Source organism: Syngnathoides biaculeatus, chromosome 4, assembly GCF_019802595.1.
Source record: "Syngnathoides biaculeatus isolate LvHL_M chromosome 4, ASM1980259v1, whole genome shotgun sequence".
Classification (NCBI taxonomy): domain Eukaryota; kingdom Metazoa; phylum Chordata; class Actinopteri; order Syngnathiformes; family Syngnathidae; genus Syngnathoides; species Syngnathoides biaculeatus.
In genome coordinates this window covers 18,288,504-18,305,150 of record NC_084643.1, presented here as the reverse complement: position 1 = coordinate 18,305,150, position 16,647 = coordinate 18,288,504, and the positions used below count along the sequence as shown (strand labels likewise).

General features: G+C 46.2%; 1 long non-coding RNA gene and 1 other non-coding gene across 2 annotated transcripts; both read right to left on the bottom strand.

The window, feature by feature from the left end:
- Positions 1-909: 909 nt before the first annotated feature.
- Positions 910-10,532, bottom strand: LOC133499990 (uncharacterized). The gene is made up of 4 exons (XR_009794805.1): positions 8,580-10,532; positions 7,817-7,976; positions 4,568-4,672; positions 910-1,899 (listed from the first exon to the last, which is right to left on the bottom strand). It is a non-coding gene; the product is annotated as an uncharacterized LOC133499990 (long non-coding RNA).
- Positions 10,533-16,284: 5,752 nt separating this feature from the next.
- On the bottom strand, positions 16,285-16,357 carry trnat-ugu (transfer RNA threonine (anticodon UGU)). The gene has a single exon. It is a non-coding gene; the product is annotated as a tRNA-Thr (tRNA).
- Positions 16,358-16,647: the final 290 nt, after the last annotated feature.

Here is a 16,647-nt window from a genome sequence, read left to right as displayed (position 1 = left end):
CAAGTAGAGGTACCACAAAAATCTATTTAAAAAGAGTAACCAAGTACATTTAATTTACTTTATTACTTGACACGTCACAATTTCAGTATTATATTTTCAGTGATAGATATTTCAGCCGCGGCATGGTGGAGCAGCTGGAAAGTGCTGGCCTCACAGTTATGAGGTCCTGGGTTCAATCCTAGACCCGCCTGTGTGGAGTTTGCATGTTCTCCCTGTGCCTGTGTGGGATTTCTCATTGAACTTCAGGTTCCTCCCACATCCCGAAAACATGCAACATTAATTGGAGACCCTAAATTGCCCCTAGGTGTGATTGTCTCTATGTGCCCTGCGATTGGCTGGCAACCACTTCAGGGTTTACCCTGCCCCCTGCCTGTTGATGGCTGGGATAGCACTCCCGTGACCCTCGTGAGGATAAACGGATGGATGGATGGATGGATATTTGAGTAGGTGGAATGGTGGGGCAGCTGTAGAGTGTTGGCTTGACAGTTCTGAGGACCAGGGTTCAAATCTCACCCCCTTCCTGTGAGGAGTTTGCGTGTTCTCCCCATGCCTGCGTGGGTTTTCTCCAGGCACTCCGGTTTCCACCCACATCCCCAAAACATGCATTCATTGGAGACTTTAAATTGCCCCTAGGTGTGATTGCGACTGTTGTCTGTCTCCACGTGACCTGCGATTGGCTGGCAACCAGATCAGGGGGTACCCTGCATCTTGCCCGATGACTTCTGGGATAGGCTCCAGCACTTGAAATTGAGAGTTTGTGTGAATGGTAAATATAAAACAGAATACAATGATTGGAAATTATTTTTAATCAACATTCAATTATATAGAAGGTATTTAATACTCAAATGTACATTTTTTTTGTTTTGAATTTGATGCCTGCAAAACATTTCTAAAATATGTGATGGGGAATGAACAATCAAATAAATGAACAAATAAACAAACATAAAATAACTAAATAGATAAACAGAAAAGCAAGCAAATAAATAAAAAAATAATTAAATAAATACTGTCATGAATATTCAAAAGCACCATTTAGAATCATCTAGGGTTGAACAAGTTCCAGGAAATGGAAACAGGTCAGTGTCATGATTAGGTATTAAAGGAACATCTCTGAAAGAACAGTTTGCCTTCACAGTGAACGAGTACGAATACTAGAATGGCCTGCCAGCAGTCCAGGCCTGTCTCTCACTGAATTTGTTGGCGCATTATGAAGCACAAAATACAACAATGGAGACCTCAGAGTGTTGAGCAACTGAAGTTGTACATCAACCAAGAATGGAAAATAATTCTTCCTACAAAGCTTCAACAATGAGTGTCCTCAGTTCCCAAACACTTCTTGAGTGTTGTTAAAAAGGAAAGGTGATGTAATACAGTGGTAAACATGATCCTGTCCTGGCTTTTTTTGAATGTGTATCAGCCATCACATTCAAAACAAGTCAATATTTTCCCAAAATAGTTGATTATGCCACCTTTGTTGTTATACAACATTGAAAACGATTTGTAAATGATTGTATTTTGTTTTCATTTACCATCTACACAATTTCCCAACTTTATTGACATTGCCATGTGTTCAACAATATTTCATTATGTGTACAATTTAGAATAGAACTACAGATGAAATAGTGGTGGCGGCTTGCACGGATGCAGCGGCTTATGGCTCAGTGCTTTTTTCGTATTTTGTCTTTGTGACGATTGTGATGAGTCTGTGCATCGACAGGAAGTGGAGCAGCTGGTGCCTTGTTGCAGGCAACACAACCTGGAGCTGAACACCCTCAAGAATGGAGAGATTATCGTGGACTTCAGGGAGCCACCTTCTCCACAGCGCCCCTGACGCCAACCAGCTGCCCAATGTCAATCGTCAAAACCTTCAAGTTCCTGTTAACTACAGGCACTCATGACCTGAAATGGGAGACCAAATGTTAAAGAAATCACATCACAACTTAGCTTGTACCTTTGAACGCATTGTCTTGAAAACATGTCATCAATCAGACAGATGTAATTGATCAGATGTAGTCAATCAAACAGGTGAAAGAACAAGCCACACAGACCACCTTGTCCAATCCTGTACCTCTCCAATGCCAGATTCATTCCCAACAAAATGGACGAGCGGGAATTAATACTTGCAGATAATCGCTGTGACATTTACACAGGGGTTGTACTGGACTATATCAAGTTCTCTATGGAAACTGTGTGTGGGAAGAAAAGCATCAGGGTTTTACCAAACCAGTAACCCTGTATGACGAGTCAGGTCCACTCACTCTATAAAGCTCGTGCACGTGACGTCATCATTTTCACGGCGCCATATTGCCGGTCAAAAAGAGCTGTTCGACAGTGTGGGGGACATTGAACCGGAGAAGAATATTTACAATACCAGAGACTGCTGTTGGTTGTCACAACAGACGAGACAGATATTCAAAGAGGTAATTCTGTAGAATACCAGCTGAAAAGATGAGAAAAGATTGAATTTTGGCAATTCAACGTGATGGATGGTGCCCAACCAAATACACACAACAATGTAGCAATCACTTCATTTTAGGCAGGAATTATTCTTCTCAATCTCAAATTCTCAAGAACTATTTATAATGCCAAGTTGGCTTATTTGAGAACAATGCATTAAAAAAAAATTTAAAAAAAGCAACAGGGAGTCCTCCCCAACTTACATGGAACCGCGTTGCAGCTACACGTTAAACTTCAGTAAACCTCTTCCCGACAGACGTTATTATTTTTTTTTTAATATGCATTGTTCTCAAATTAGTCCAATGCGTATTTAAAAAAAAAAAAACATCAGTCACAGAGAGGTTTACGTAGGTTAATGTCTGGCCGCAACACGTTTCCGTGTACGGGGGCTGAAGCCTATCCCAGGGGTTTATTTTCTTTTTTAAAATATGCATTGGACTAATTTGAGAACAATGCCTATTTAAAAAAAACGTCTACCAAAGTTAAACACTGACAGAGTACCAGCCAAGGTGTTCACAGCATGTGCCCATCAGTTATCCCACATCGTTTGCAAGATCTTCAACCTCTCACTAGCCCTGTCATCCCCACTTGCTTAAAATCTTCAACAATCATTCTCATCCCTCTCAAAAACCCTTAATCAGCCTTAACAACTACTGCCCTAATGTTTACTACTGTTCCCATGAAAGGCTTTGAGATACTGGTTCCCAAGCACATCAAAGACTGTCTGACCCCAACTTCGACCCCCACCAGTTCGCATACCAAGCGAATAAATCGACTGAGGATGCTATCGCCATAGCTCTGTATGCTGTGTTAATCCACATTTGCAGTGTTATACGAGGATGTTATTTGTGGATTACAGTTCACCCTTTAACACAATCATTCCAGACAGTGTGATGAATACATTAGACAACCTGGGCTTCCCTCCTTTTTCATGCTCCTGGATCAAAGACTTTTTGACCAACAAACTGCAGACTGTGAGATTCGGCTGCAACCTTTCCTCCACTTTCACACTGAGCACCGAGTTACCACTGGACTGCATGCTGGGCCCCCCGGTACTGTCTCTACACCTTTGACTGTAGCTCAGTCTAAAACAATAACATTATCGTCAAGTTTACTGATGACACATCAGTGGTCGGGCTGATCTTTAAGGGAAACGAGGCAGCCTACAGAGGTCTAGAAGCTCACAACATTGCGCTCAGACAACAACTTGACAGTGAACACTAAAAAAACAAAGGTGATTGTGATTGTGGACTTTAGGAGGAAGAGACCTGAACCGGCTCCACTGTTTATTCATGATGAGTGTATAGAGTGTGCACATTCAGGTTCCTGGGAGTCCTGTTTTCTGAGGACTATTCTTGGACAGACAAAATCTCAGCAATAATCAAGAAATTTCAGCAGCATCTCAACTTCCTGAGACTCCTCAGGAAAAGCAACCTGTATACAAAGTTAACGCTGGCCTTCTACCGCTCATACATTGAGAGCTTGCTGATGTACGGTGTCTCCATTCGGGTATGTGAGCTGCATGGAGGAAGACAGAGCAAGAATTCAGAGGACAATTAAAGCGGCACAGAGGATCATTGGCCTCCCTCTCACCTTCTTGGTAGACATTTGCTCCTCTTGGTGCCTCAGCAGAGCTTGGAACCTAATTAAGGACACTACACACCCCGGTTTCCAACTGTTTGAGGTCCTGCCATCTTGAAGGTGGTACAGATGCGCAAAAGAAAGAACCAAACAGACTGAGGAATATCTATTTTCCAAGAGCCATCACCACCATGAGTTCTCATTTTTCTTCTAGACGTGCTATTAATCTGAAGCCACACTTGTGCAATACAGTTTGTGCATTCTCTTATACATGTCTATTTTTATTTATTTTTACTCATTTTTTATACTCATTTCTCATTTAATTTTGCTTTGCTTTTATGTATGCACTTATAAGGAGAAGTTCTCCTATCTCATTGTACAGTTGTATAATGACAATAAATGGCATTCATTCATTTGAAGCGTGCAGTCATAATTGACAATATGTGCCATGGTTTTTATGTCCAAATGAAGGGAGCAAAGAACAAGCCAAAACTCAAAATATCCCCCTCCTTTTTTGATTTTCACCCACCTTCCTTTTCAGCGGGCTAACAATCCAAAGTTTGGTGAATTCTGTCTCAAGACTACTGGATGACTCCTGAGAGCGTCTATCTCACGAAGGAGGTAACCGGATTGCCTGGAGAAAACCCAAATAGGCACAGGGAGAACAAGCAAACTCCACACAACTTCAGTCATCACAACTATGAGGCCAATGCCCTAACCAGACGCACAACCATGCCGCCTGAAAAAGATGCATGATAGGTAAATTGAAGACTCCAAATTGCTTGTAGGTATGAATGTGAGTGTAAATGGTTATTTGTTTATATGTGCCTGGCAACTAGTTCAGAGTATACCCCGCCTCCTGTCCAAAGAAAGCACCAGGATATTGGCAAGTACAAATCAGAACATAGCTGTTTTTTTTTTATATACATAAATGAAGAATAACATCCAATCAGAGCAAGGAGTATTGAAAAATGTCTGTTTCCAATGAAAAGACCAAATACAATAGCTTGAAAAGAGAATTTGGTGGATATTTAACCTAAATTAGTTTGCAAACATGATATTGTAACAGCACATAGAAGACTATATAAAAAAAATATGACACGGGACATTTCATAATAATTTCCAGACAAAGTAAGTGAAAGTGGATAATTTCCCACATCACCACTACCACGGATGGCGTCTCATGGCACACTACCATGCCACACTACCGTGGTTATGAATTACTCGCTCATATCTTATTTCAGTATGCATTTGATTTAACATTGACCCCGATGGAATTTAAAAGCCTTTATTCGCATAATGTACTGTACTTATTTGCACTTATTATTCTTTATAGGTTGTCTCTACAGTCATTATGCTAGTGAGATATTAGCAGTTGTAAGACTGATGTATAACGATGAGACATCTGGAGTAGCTACTAAAAATGATGAGGGCCCAGATGAATGGCATTCATGTGTAAATTATGTGCCGAGTTCCTTTTCTTCTTTTTTCAGTTTATTGGACCATTTTAATTGTTTATCTAGGGAAAATCTGCGCTTTAGTCAATCTATCTATCTATCTATCTATCTATCTATCTATCTATCTATCTATCTATCTATCTATCTATCTATCTATCTATCTATCTATCTATATCTATCTATCTATCTATCTATCTATCTATCTATCTATCTATCTATCTATCTATCTATCTATCTATCTATCTATCTATCTATCTATCTATCTATCTATCTATCTATCTATCTATACATTGCTGATTGCTGGTCACGAAGAGTACTGGATAATGTTGTCTGTTTTCTAAAATTAAAAATAGACCATTCTTAAAAAGAAAGGTTCTTAAAAAAATCATTTTAAGAAGGCACTTTTCTTTGGATGAAAAATGTTCCTTATGTCCCAAATCAGAAAAGAGCTTGAGTTGTCATTTTGCTAAATTGGCAGTTGTTGGGTTTCATGTTACACTAGAAGAAGTGTGTACCTGTTGTAAAATGCTCATATTGGATTTTAGTTAGTATAAAGTACAGTTTAATGTAACAACAGCGGTATCTGGTGGGTTTTGTTTTTGTGTGGCTTTTTGGTGATACAATTCCAGAATGGTATAATCTATGACCATAAAGTGTAATGATAACCGTAGAACAATAAATGGGAATTCATGTGATAAGTAAATGTGTCTGGTGGGTGACTCTGTAAGAGGCGGTGTCAACTCTGGTAAACTCTTGCCAGTAAATGGCAGTTGAGCAGTACAATTTGATAATTAAAATACTTTCAATTACTTCAACAAATTTTCTCAAGCAGATTTTTGCATGAATGGAAGGCAAAATAATGGCCTCATTAATTAACAGACTAATGTGAAAACGTCAACAAACAGCACATTATTACATTTTTATTTTTAAGTATTATTACATTTTTCACAACAATGTTGAATTTTGAGTATTATTTCAGGATTCAAAATAAGTTGTTTGGAGAATCATCTTATCCACCACAATGCTGTAAGGCACTGACGCACTTATTGACATCCCTAGTCATAAGTGACACACTACTGACTGCAGTCCAGAAAATTTCACTTGGGAGGAAATGATGGATCCAATTTATTGTTGCAAGAACAGGACCCAATTATCCATTTCTGAAAAAAAGCAATTTGTTGTGCAATGTGTCTTGTCGTTTTTGTAGTTGCTGACAGAGTGTAATCCTAATTGGGGACCATAACAGACTTAGAATTTTAGGAGTTTGGAAATCATAGTCATTATTTAAGTTACAATCAACACATAACACACCATCCATCCATCGATTTTCTGAGCTGCTTATCCTCACGAGGGTCACGGGAGTCATCGGGCAGGAGGCGGGATACACCATGAACTGGTTGCCAGCCAATCGTGGGGCACACGGAGACAGACAACAGTCGCAATCACAATCACACCTAGGGAAAATTTTGAGTCTCCAATGAATGGTTTTGTCGGGTTTGTGGGAGGAAACCTGAGTACCCGGAGAAAACCCACACAGGCATGGGGAGAACTTGCAAATGCCACACAGGTGGAGGGCTGTTGTTCGAACCCGGGTCCTCAGAACTGTGAGGCCAACGCTTTACAGCTGTTCCACCGTGCCGCCCAAATAACAGACATCGCCTCTATTTTCAATTTCTATTTTGAACATGAATTTATACTAATTTCAACTCACTCTATTTGGGTCTTAGTGTGCCCCATTATAAATAAACTGCCAATAATGCCACTGAAGTCGATCTCATGGATGAGTGTTTGTTGTGTGTTCTGTATGAATCTACTCAAACAATTCATTAAATTCAAAGCTGTGTTTGTGCTCTATTTCTTTGTTTTTGTGAGAAAATGTTGGAAAGAATGTCAATAATTACCAGTACATAGCAAATGACTCAACTTTGTATGTGTCCGTGTTTGTGTGTGCTCACGGAATCACACAAGTAATCTATATGTGCGAAGCGATAAAATAGGAGGATATTGGGGACAGGAGTGTGACATTTTACAAAGTATTCTTCCCCTAAAATCGCAGACAGGTCACATCCAGCAATGAGGGAAATGAAAGGGAGTCTTGGCTGCAGATACAGCAAGAAAACAAGAATAAAACCGATGGACAAGCAATCTGTCTTGTCTTTTGCAATAGAAAAACAACAACACAGAGTTTCACTTGAGACTTCAGAAACAGTTAATATATAGTGGAGAAAACGGACAATACTGTACCTGGTGTAAACTGTAAGGCATTCTATCGACAGCACTTTAATCCAACCTTCCTATTATCTCACGACAAGATGGCTCACCCTTCTAAAGCTCGATGGAACCTTGAAAGTAGCCTCATCCTCCTTTCAGTGCCCTGTACTTCCACCCTTTCAGTTGAAATATTTTGAAAGTGATTGATTCCCAACTTCCTCCAACTCTCTCCACCTGTAGTCAACCGCCTCCATCAAGTTGGCAGAAATCCTGCCAAAGAGATTGATTGTCCGTGCCCTGAAATCGCTCAGAAGAGTACGTAGTCTTTGCTCTCAATGTACCAAATATAATTCCATCACACAAAAATGGTTTCCTGTATTTTCAATTTCACAAGGCCATTCAATTCAAGGAGGAAATTGAACATGGACTAGCTTTGCCCAAGTGAATGATACACTGTGCTTACATTCACCATGTGTGATACAGAGCAATCCCTTTAAAAATACAACTGCTGACTTATGAAGATGCATTGAATAAACAAAATACATGATGGATGACCCTGAAGAAATGCAATCAACAAATATGATGTTGGGAAAAGGAGCCAGACAATAGGGAATTACTGCCCTTTAATTTTGTTCAAGTATTTAGGTATCGGCAGGACTAGAATTGTGTTATTTCTAAAATATTTATTTATTCTCTCTATAAGAAACCATTGGGACCAAGTGTGATTAATAGTATAGTGGAATTATAATTAAATGATAAATAATAGCCTCATGTTCTTGTTAAAAGACTGTGAACAGGCGAGAGAGCCAAAGAGTAGACAAAACATTTGACATAATGTTCGCAATGGTTTGTGACTGATACACTAATGTTTACCTTGACTTTAATCTGTGATCCATCGATCCATCCATCCATGCATCCATCCATTTTCTTTGCTGGTTATCCTCACAAGGGTCGTGGGAGTGCTGGAGTCTATCCCAGCTCTCATCGGGTAGGAGGCGGGGTACACCCTGAACTGGTTGCCAGCCAAGCGCAGGACATGTTTTTGCGATCTGGAAGGAAACTGGAGTACCCGGAGAAAACCCACACAGGTATGGGAGAACATGCAAACTCCACACAGGCAGGGCCGGGATTTAACTCTGGTCCTCAGAACTGTGAGGCCAATGCTTTACAGCTACGCCAATGTGTTGCCCTTCAATCTGTTATTTAACCACTAATTATTATATATATTTCTAAACATGAGAATAACATTTCCTGAAATTACTACAAATAGATAATATTACTACAATATCCTTGAACCAAAATTGGACTATTCACTTCAGATGATGGAAAGACAGTAAGCGAATACAAGAATACATGTGAATTGTGTGTATTAAGAAAAAAATCACTTTATTCACGGGCACCTTTGTCACAGAAATAAATCAACCATTACAATAAAAATAACAGAAGATGAAATTTAAAATAGCAAATGATATGGGAAACGTTAAAGGGAATGAGCAGTTCAGAATAGATATGCAGTCATCTTCAATTTGAAGAGAGTTAACAAGTCTTTTTCAGAGATCAGGCCTTAGTAAGTTCCAAAGATGGGTGGGGTGGCAGTTGGGGGGCAGTAGAGCGTTTGCAGACTCTGTTCCCCACGGTGGACAGATTGGACAGTGAAGGCGTTTTGAGGATGAAGTTCTGAAAGAGCAGGAGGGTATGGGAACCTGAAGGAGGTGACAAATAGAATGGGGACCAAGACAAAAAGAAGCATGTCTTCTTCATCATCACTGACACTCATGAGTATGCTCACTGCGTAGTACGTCGTTTGTGTGGCAAACGAAAGCGAATCAGAAACAAATGACTCACTCTGGAGTTCCTCAGTACACCAGTTCAGTGACAGAATCACTCAGTTTGCTTAAGCGCCTGCCCAGAGTGAATCGCTCTTCAGTTCCTCAGTCCACCATTTCGGGAACTCAGTTCACTGAAGTCTCTCCTATTTTCTGACCCGCTTATCCTCACGAGGGTCGCGGGAGTGCTGGAGCCAATTCCAGCTGTCATTGAGGCGAGGGAGGGTTATACCCTGAACTTGTTGCCAGCCAATCACAGGGCACATATAGACAGAGAACAGTCACACTCACAATCACACCTAGAGGCAATTTAGCGCCTCCAATGAATGGACTTGGTATCAAAGTGTAAATTTGATTTAAAAAAAACACCTTGGTTTTGTCATAACATTGTCCAGAAAAGGCCTGTCTGACAGCTACTTCTGTTTTACCCAGGTTTGTACCCGATTTGTCTATATTTGGGAAAGACTGTCACCTTACCTCTGATTGATTGCCTCTGAGTCGAATATCAGCTTGTGAAAGTGTACATTTGTTACGTTGGCACTGCTGGCTTGGGAGCGGAGATTTAGGCAGAGATCTTCGCTAATGATTGTATACAAACTGGAGCAATTTGAATTAGCTGATTTCAGACTTCTTGGCAGACAAACATCTGGAGCTCAGTAATGCATGGACTATTTTAATTCATATTTCACATTTACTCTTTAAGATCAAAATAAAACTTTGGGTTGGTAAAATATTGCACCTTAAATAAATAGTTGAAGACCAATGTTATTGAGACAGGATGAAAACTCACTGGAAATTGTTATTGATGATGCTTATGAGATTTTCAAAATCGAGAGGCAGTATAGTGTCATGCTCCTGGCATCCTCCCCAGGCTGGGTGTGGTCAGCCAATTAGTCGGCACACACCTGCACCCTGGTTTGGGCTGAGAACACCCGTTACTTATAGGACACGGGGGACAACTAGTCCGCCGCCAGATCGTTGAGCTTCATGTCCCGTTACAGAGCTGTCGTATCCCTGATCGACAACCTGTGTGTACCGACCTTCGCCTGTTCTCCGACTCACCCCGTAAGTCTTACTCCCTCGATACTTCTGCCTGCTTTCAACGTTCTCCTGTCTACCTGACCTGCCGTGTACCGACCCTCACCTGCCCCCGCATCATCCAAGTAAGCCTGCCTCTTCTGCTACTGCTGCTCTTATGGACTGACTTGCTGATCATAGACCTCGGACTGAATAAAGGCTTTTGTACTGTACCTGCTTGCCTCTGGAGTCGTGCATTTGGGTCCGCCCTCGAGCCTCGTCGTGACAGAACGATCTGATCAAAACATGGACCCAGCCGACTCTGAGGCCATCTGCCGCTCGCTGCAATTCCAGGGCAGACGCCTGGTCGAGCAGGAGGCTGCTCTCCAAGTAACTAATCAACGTCTCCATGAGATCTGTGCCCGGCTGGAACCGTGGCTAGCGTCCCAAGCTAGCGCAGCTGCTACACCGACGATGGTCACTCCGCCTGTTGCTCCGAGTCCACCCGTTCCGCCTGTTACAGAGCCCTCCCGTGCCGGCATAACTCCGCTCTCCCGACCAGAACGTTTCTCAGGTGACTCCGGCAACGTTAAGCCCTTCCTGGCGCAGGCTTCCGCTTTCCCCACGGACCGTTCCCGAATCGCCTTCGTCATTTCCCACATGACAGGGAGGGCGGAGGCGTGGGCCACTGCAGAGTGTAGTCGCAACTCTGAGATCTACCGTTCATGGAGGACGTTCGTCTGCGCGCTCACCCAAGTATTAGTACGCGGCTCCGGAACGTCAGGCGGCGGCCTCTCTCATGACAATTCGCCAAGGCCGTCGCCGCGTGTCGGACTACGCCATTGAATTCCGGATCCGGGCCGCCGAGAGCCGGTGGAACGAGGAGGCCCTCCATGACGCCTTTTACCAGGGACTTTCCCCACAGATCCGTAGCCACCTCGTTGCCATGGATCTTCCGCCTTCGCTGGACGCCCTCATCGCACTGGCCCTCAAGGTGGATCCGCGCGTGACTGTGCAGAGGCAGATGGACGGCATGATGGAGAAGGAGACGGAAAGGGGCAGCCCGGTTGCTTCCCGGCCATCCACGTTGCCTTCTACGTCGGAACCCATGCAAGTGGAGGGGCTCGGCAGCTCAGCGGAGGAACGCTTACGCCGGCGACGAGAAGGCCGCTGTTTCTATTGTAGTCGTCTTAGACACTTAATCGCCCGCTGTCCGGCTCGGCTGAAGCGCACCGACCTGGGGATCTCGACGAAGGTGAGTGTGCGGTATACAGTCGCTAAGTCGGGGCGGTCCCTTTTGCACCTCACCGTAGGGAGAGACTCTCACTCCTGCTTAGTGACCGCGTTCTTATAAATCCTTGGATGATCGAAGCGTTGCGTGCTGCGACCTTCCCCACATAGCGTCCTCGTATTGCTTACGCCGCCAACGGCAAGTTCCTCTGCCGGGTTACACACCGCACACAAATCTTACGCATCGACTTTCCGGACACGCACACGGAGTGCATTAGTTTCCACGTATTTAACTCTAGCAGCAGTGATATAATCCCGGGGAGCCCGTGGCTCAAGAGACTCAACCCCAACATTGATTGGGTCACGGGTCGGATAATGGCATAGAGTGAAGACTGTCACAAGCAGTGTCTTGCCGCCGGGGAGGACAGAGGGATTCAAGTTGCTGAACTTAGTACCGCCTCAGAATTAGCCACGGTGCCCTCTTGCGACCAGGATTTAAATGAGGTTTGTTCTGAGTCCAAGGCAAAATCTCTGCTGGCGCATCGGCCTTATGACTGTGCTATCGAACTCCTCCCAGGGTACCTCACCCCCCAGAGGGAAACTGTTCTCTTTGACAGGACCAGAGCACCAGGCAATGAGGGAGTACGTCGAGAAGTCCCTGGCAACCGGACTCATTCGCCCGTTGTCCTCGCCAGCCGGTGCAGGGTTTTTTTTTCATTAAGAAAAAGGATTCCACTTTGCGACCCTGCATTGACTACCGAGGACTGAATGACATCACGGTCAAGAACAGGTACCCCTTGCCCCTGACTGCTACGGCTTTTGAACTCCTCCAAGGAGCCCGGATCTTCACCAAACTGGACTTGCGCAGCGCGTATCTCTGGTGCGGATTCGGGAGGGCGATGAATGGAAGACGGCTTTCAACACTCCCACGGGGGATTACGAGTATCTCGTGATGCCCTTCGGACTGACCAATGCCCGGCCGTCTTTCAAAACTTCATTAATGATGTGCTTCGCGAGTCCTGAATAAGACTGTATTCTTATACCTTGATGACATTCTTATCTTTTCAGCAGGCCTGACCTCTCACATCCAACAGGTCAGAGAGGTTCTCCGGCATCTGCTGCAGCACCAGCTGTTCATAAATATAGAAAAGTGTGAGTTCCACCGAGCATCCGTGTCCTTCCTGGGCTTCGTCCTGGCGGAGGGAGAGATACTTATGGACCCCGGGAAGGTCGACGCGGTGCTGCGGTGGCCTACCCCCGCCAGCAGGAAGGACGTACAGAGGTTCTTAGGATTTGCTAATTTCTAAGTTCATAAGGAACTTCAGCTCCGTGGCCGCTCCTCTGCATGTGGTCACCTCGCCACAGACAGTCTTCGCGTGGTCCAGGACCTGCCAGGAGGCCTTCATCAGGCTTCAGGCAAGTTTCACTGCCGCATCCATTCTCATTGTTCCGGACCCAGATAACCAGTTTAGGGTGGTGGTTGACGCATCTAAGTCAGGAATCGGAGCCATCTTGTCTCAGAGGAGTCCCCAGGATGGAAGGATCCACTGTGCCCGTTCCTGTCTAGGAAACTGACCCCGGCAGAAAAGAACTACGACGTGTGAGATCGGGAACTTCTGGCGGTCAAGACTGCGTTGGAGGAGTGGCTGGAGGGCTCGCAAGTGCCGTTCGTGGTCTTCACTGACCACAAGAACCTCGAGTACCTGAAGTCCACGAAGCGGTTGAACGGCCGCCAGGCCAGGTGGCCCCTGGTCTTCACCCGCTTCCACTTTACTCTGTCCTTCCGCCCAGGCTCCAAGAACGGCACGCCGGACCCACTCTCACGGATCCACGAGGGAGGGCGCACGGAATCAGACGCCACTCCTATTCTGCCAGAGGCGTGGTTCGTGTCCAGCTTCACCTGGGCGGTCGAGTCGCGGGTGAAGGAGGCCCTGGGAGAGACTCCGCCACCCGCGGATTGTCCGTCGGACCGCCTTTTCGTCATTCAGTCGCTACGGGGAGAGGTCGTCAACTGGGCCCACACCAACAAGATGGTCTGCCACCCGGGTATGGCAAAAACGCGTTCAGTGGTCGAACAGAGGTTCTGGTGGAACAACCTCAGCAAGGACGTGAAGGACATCGTCAATGCCTGTCCGGTATGTGCGGCCAATAAGTCATCCCATTTATGACCGGTAGGAGAGTTGCGGCCTCTGTCCATCCCTTTCCGCCCGTGGTCACAAATCGCGTTGGACTTCGTCACCGGCCTGCCGCTCTCTCAGGGTAACACTGTTGTGCTGTCTGTGGTGGACCGATTCTCCAAGATGGTTCACTTTGTGCCACTTCTGAAGATCCCGTCAGCCAAGCAGACAGCCCAGCTGGTATTGGACGAGGTCGTCCGCTATCACGGGTTCCCCCAGGACATCGTCTCGGACAGAGGCCCGCAATTCATCGCCGGCTTCTGGAAGGAATTCTGCACCCTCATCGGGGCTTCGGCCGGTCTAACTTCGGGCCATCATCCGGAGTCTAACGGCCAAATAGAGAGGGTAAATCAGGAATTAGAGATCGGGCTTCGATGCTGGGCGTCCAGGGACCAGAGCACGTGGAGCCAGCACCTCAAATGGGTAGAGTACGCCCACAACTCTCTGCCCTCCGCTTCAACAGGTATAGCTCCACTCCACGTTGTGCACGGCTATCCCCCCTCTCTGTCCCCCCCCCCCCTTGGCCACAGACTCCGCGGTGCCGTCGGCCCTGGCAGTGGTGCGGCGCTGCAAACGGACCTGGGAGGTGGCCCGGAGGATGCTGCTGCGCATGGGCAACATCTACAAGTCAGCAGCAGACCGCAAGAGGAGAGCTGCACCAGAACTCAGGGTGGGGCACTAAGGATCTTCCGCTGTGGATGGAATCCCGGAAACTTGCTCCCAGGTTCGTTGGTCCGTTCCCGATCACCAAAATCATTAACCCGGTCGCTGTATCACTTAGACTACCTAGGTCGATGAGGGTGCACCCTACATTCCACATCAACAGAACAGGGGCGTGGAACGACTGCGTGCCAGTCGTCGACGAAGCAGGAACGGGTGCCGACCGTGGACTGGTCGTCGCCGAAGAAGGAGCGTGGGGTGGCCGTGGACTGGTCGGCGACGAAGCAGGAGCGTGGGGCAAACTCGGGCCGGTCGCCGACGAAGCAGGAGCGTGGGGCGGCCTTGGGTCGGTCGCTGACAAAGCAGGAGCGTTGAACGGCCACGGGCCGATCGTCGCTGGTACTTCTGGACAGGAATGTGAGGCAGCTGGGGAACCGTCGCCACCTCCTGGACAGCAACGTGAGGCGGCGGTGCTCTATCTCCGCCCGCATTTCGTGGCAGAACATCTTGTGATTTGGCGACCCCTCCTCCCTCAGGACTGGAAGCTTTGCCACCGGCTGCGGGTCTGCTGGTTTGACTGCTGCCGGTGAGGAGTGGGTGCACGAGGACGGTGTCTTTGTTGACACGCAGCGGGAGGCACAAGGGAGCGCCTGGCCCGGGCGTCTCCTCTGGCTGCCATGCAGAGGTCCCGGGTAGATGGCCAAGCGGGTTCCCACAAACGGATTGGAGGTCTCGGAAGACACTCGGGAGCTGGAAACGTGGGGAGGTGAAACAAACTGACTGGGATAAACGACCGGACGAAGAGATTCATTGTCGAAATAATTTGAGTCGTAGTCAGGCAAATCATGGTCCTCCTTGTAGTCCGAAATATCAGAGTCCAAAAGAATATGAGGTGCTGGACGGGTCGTGGTCGGGACGTATTCATAACTCATAACATGTGACACGGAAGGGGAGGACATCATGGAGCCTCCCCGGATCGGGCAGGCTTGGTCCTCCGGCAGTCGGTCTACCTTGCGTCGGTCCCGGCGACGCCGGGTCTTTCCTGCTGGGTCCTGTTTTGGCCAGATCGTTCAGTCACGACCCATCGAGACGGAGGTAGGACCCAGAGGTAATTCGGGAAAAACATTTATTGTTCCAAGGTCGTGGATCGGACAGTCAGGTGCAGCAGCAGTAGTCAGGACGTCGGTTGTCGAGAGCAGGTCTGTGGGCAGGCAGGAGTCAGTAGACGGGGGATCGATCAAAGCAGGCAGCAGTATCAAAGGAGTCAGGCTTATGGCGTCGGTCGGAGAACAGGCGGAGGTCGGTACACACGGGTTGATGATCAGAGATACGGGAGTGCAGGAACGGGGCATGAGTTGCAATGATCTGGCGAAGAACCAGTCGTCCCCAGGGACCTATATATACCGGGGTTCATCAGATTGTATGAGGCGCAAGAGTGCGCCTCCCAATCAGCTGGCCACGCCCATCCAGGACTGGACGGCAGGGACTTGACACACACACGCACTCTTATAGTATTTACGGTAAGATAAAAATACCCAAAACAAAATAAAACTTTTGGCTTGTCCCTTTTGGGGTCACCACAGCGTGTCATCTCAGACGAACGCACATATGTTTGGCACTATTTTTACGCCGGATCCCCTTCCTGACGCAACTCTTCTCAGGGAGTGGAGGCCCCAGTGGGATATGAACCCACAACCCCTGGTTTACAAAACTAGTGCTCTAACCACTGAGCTACGGGGCCTCCCAAAACCAGATAAAACAAAACCAACAAATGACCCTTGTGAGGAAGAAGAGACTATCGCCCAATTCGTCACTTTAAACTGCACCTTTTGCCCAATTTTTCACTTTAAACTGCACCTTTTGCATAATTGTGAACAGGTAAGGGCACTCTGAATAAGCTTGACATAATGTGTTAGGTTGACGCACTCTAACTGTTCTAAATGCTAAAAGACTGCATCTTTGCACAACTGTGACTCATATGGAATAGTTTGTACTAATTGAATATCTATTGTTGTTTGTTTGTTCTTCTTC